This window comes from Pinus tabuliformis, chromosome 6, assembly GCF_031772625.1.
Source record: "Pinus tabuliformis cultivar Carrire ecotype Pingquan chromosome 6, CPIR1, whole genome shotgun sequence".
NCBI classification, from domain to species: Eukaryota; Viridiplantae; Streptophyta; class Pinopsida; order Pinales; family Pinaceae; genus Pinus; species Pinus tabuliformis.
Genome location: NC_142292.1, coordinates 321,984,785 through 321,988,901, shown reverse-complemented (window position 1 = coordinate 321,988,901; position 4,117 = coordinate 321,984,785).

The window sequence follows — 4,117 nt, the reverse complement described above, 5'->3', positions numbered from 1 at the left end:
GTGTTGAAGAAATTTTTTGCTTGAGTGTATCGGATGTAGCTTGACACTCATCACTCCAATGAAATTCAGATTCTTTGGTCAATAACTTAAACAATGGTGAGGCTATCTTTGTAAAATTCTCAACAAACCTTTTGTAGTAACCTACATGTCCAAGGAAACTTCAAACTCCCTTTTGACTAGTTGGTGGGGACAACTTTCCAATTATATCGATCTTAGCTGGATCAACTTTAATTCCTGCAGCAGAAACATGATGACCCAAAACAATACCTTCAGCCATAATCATGAAAGAAATTTCATTACTCAATGAAATATTAGTTCTCTACATCTCTACAAAACTCTCCCAATATTATGTAAATCTTCTTCAAAAGTATAACCCATTACTGTAAAAATTTTCATGTAAACCTCTACACAATCATACAAAAGATCAGAGAAAATACCAAGTATCTCCCTTTGAAATGTGGCTAGTGTGTTGCATAAACCAAATGGTAGTATCTTATATGCATAGGTTCCCTAGGGACATGTGAATTTTTTCTTCTCCTAGTCCTCTCGAGCTATCCTAATTTGGTTGTACCGACTGAACCCGTCTAGGAAATAAAAATACCTCTTCCCTGCTAGAGTGTCCAACACTTTCTCTATAAAAGGAAAAGGAAAGTGATATTTTGATGTAGCTTTGTTTAATTCCCTATAATCCACACACACTCACCATTTACCATTCTTTTCAGGGACAATAAATAGTGGGGATATGCACTGACTGTTTGACATAGTATAAATGAACCCTACATTTAACAATTTCTGCAACTCATTTTTTACAATTTATCTCAAAGCGGGGCTCATTCTCCTTTGCGATTGTCTCACAGGCTTGGCATTTCCCTCTATGTAGATATGATGAATGCATGTATCAGGGTGAATACACCTCATGTATGTGTATTCCCAAGCAAATGTATCCGTAAAGTCTTTCAATGTCTGAATTGATTGCTCCTCCTCTTCAGGTGTCAAGGCAGAATTGATATTTAGGGTTTTTCCATAATAAATTTCAATTACCTTATCTCCACATTTAGTCATTGAATATGCACGAAATGTAGATAAGAGGGCTGAATGTAATTCAATTGTTGTATCATATTTATAAGATTTATGCAGGTTAGTAATGATATCTAGATTAGGACTAAACTTCCCCTCTAAATGTTGTGAAAAATTAGGATTAGAAATATGAAAATTTATCATATTTTCCTCTGAATTTTCCTTAAGGCTTATGGCTTGGGTTATTTTCAATACTAGGTGAATAGCTTATGAATCATGTTCTTCATCATCCCAATAGGTATTTTCCGACTTTAGGAGAGTTTCGGTAGGGGGTATAGGTTGCTATGTTTAGTTTCAACCCCAAGAGTGATGGTCATGTTTCCAAACGTACACCCTATGTAGGCATCATCCGTAGCCAACCAAGGTCTCCCCAAGATCAAACAATGCCCTCCCAAGTTGGCCTTAGGTTGAAGAACATAGAAATATGCAGGTTATTCCTAAGAATCCAATGAAATGACAATGTCTTCTAATACACCCTCTGCCTTTACCTTGGACCTATCTGCCAATTATAACATGGTAGGAGTAGGAAGTAAGTCAAAGGACCCTATGTGAGACAATGTCCCCATGGTCATCACATTGATGGCTGCACCTAAATCATTTAGAGTGTTTCTTATTGGATACCCATTAATAAAGGTGGTAACCATAACGATCCCAGGGTCTGCATATTTCTCAGTAACATATCAGGTGGACATAAGACTTGCAAGTTTTCCACCTACTTGAATTGTAGAAGGTTCCTTCTTCTGTCTCCTTGGTTTCTTAGTACATAGATCCCTCACTTTTTTGGCATAAATAGGGATATCCTTAATTTCTTGCAGTAACAGGATGTTAATGCATACATTTCTCAGTTCAGACACAAGATTGAACTCGGGCTATTTTATTTTCATCTCCAAGCTCTTTGGAAAAGGAGGTTGGACAGTATGAGACAAAGAAGGTTCTTGTGACTTTGGAATGACTTGTTCAGTTGGTTCTAGTGTGGTTTCTACTTCAGGTGTATCCAGAGTGTCTTCCTCTATAATCTCTTCAATTTTTCTGAGCCGAGACACCACTTTTCCCGATTTGAGTTTGATTTCTTGCAATGACACAGGAAATTCTTGTAGCACAGGAACAAAAATTTCCTACAGAGGCTGTAGTGTAATACAATAGGTAGTAAAAGTGGGATAGGTGTCCAATCCAATATTGTGAGTAGATTGGATGAATTTATTGTTGGGATTGGCTATTGGCTAGGCAGGAAGTTGTATGGGTTGTGGTTGATTTGATGGGGTAGGAAACTGAAGTTGCTGCTATTGTGGCTGACCCATTTGTTGTGGCATGGGTTATGGTGGATAAAATTTCTAAGGGGGGTAATTTAATGTAGAAGGATAAGGAAAAATCCCCTGGCAAGGTTGTTGTCGAGGCCAAGGCTGCCAAGGAATTGGAATGTTCCACATTTGATTATGAGCATAAGGAAATTGATAATATTGTTGTGACATACCTGTAGGACGTGGCTTCCATGGTTTTTGAGGTGCCATTGTATAGAGTGCATTGACAGCTTCCTGATTTGCTAGATATTCCTCTTTAATCTTTGGAAGAGAAGGAGACTAATCAATAGAATGATCAGCCTCACAAATTTGACATACCTCCATACTATCTGCAGGACATTCCCTTAAGGGATGTTTCTTCCTACACTTGGAGCAAAATTCATCCAAGGCTTTCTCCATTTCCTCCTACTTATTCTTAGCCTGTAAAACATCTAACTATGAAGAAAAAGTGCTAAGAATTTCAGTTTTAAAATTTTCAAATAAGTTTCCCATTTCAGCTCTGGTTACCCCAGCCCCTGCAACTGATTTAGTGAATCTAGAAGTGGTATCTCTTGATCCTTTTCCAGCCTTATAATTTCCCCTTGAATATCATCAATACAACTCACACACATCATCATAACTCAACTTTGATACATCACCTACTCCCATCAAGTTCAAAACCTCGAGAGATTCTAGTCTTATGGCTCTTAGTAAGATTGTTCTTAGGGTTTCCTTATTTAGCTGGTTCATCTTGGATCTTTGCAAATTATACTGGAATCTTTCCAGAAATTCTCTCAGATTTTCTTCCTCCTTCTGGTTCATATCAAATATTTCTTCCCTAATGTCCCTAGTCTTACAATAATCCTGGTACTTATTCAGGGACACCTTCTTCATGTCATCCCATGTTGAAATGAAATTCGCAGTTAGTCCCACGAACCATCTGAGAGCTGCATCATTTAATGTGGCAAGAAACAGCTTGAAATTTTGATCATTTGAAGAGTAATCGTAGCTCCTACACAATACATCAAACTCGAATATGAAATCATCAGGATCTTCACTAGAGGTACCACAAAAATTAGGCAAAGCAAAGGGAGGAATTTTTTTCATCTGACTAGTCCCAACATAATCTTTGATAGGGAATTCGAATGTAAATGGTTCCCCCTCCTTCTCATGGTAGTCCCCATCTATAGTACCAGTACCCTCTAAATGAGCCATATTACACCAAAAAGGAGTGGGACCTTGGTAAACTATAGATCCTTTAGAGTCAGCTGCCTAAAACTTTGGTTCTTGAATAGGATTCAAGAGGAATTTTTCTTCATGCTGACCACTAAGCAAAGACATTATCCTCCTATTAAGAGGATATTATTGATGAGCAGCAACAGAGGATTCTCTATCGGAATGATTCTTCTCCGCTGTGGGGGTATTTCTCTGCTTAGGATTAGTTGTCGATCCCTATTCAAAACTATCAGTCCTTGGTTCAGATTCCCCCTTGTTCTTTGCAAACTTCTTTTTCCCTACCAGTTTATTAGTGAACAAGTGGTGCTCACACCACCAAAAAAACTTCTTGAAAATTTATATTTGGCCCTATAAAAAAAATCAAAACTTTGACTTATCAAAAAATCAGGACATGGCTTTGGTGAATTATGATCTTTGCAGGTGCGTAGGCCTTACCCCACGTCTTACCACTTCAACTCCCCCAGTTCTAAAAAAATTAAACAAAATTAAATCATACTAAAACACTTCAGTATTGTCCCTTAGCACCT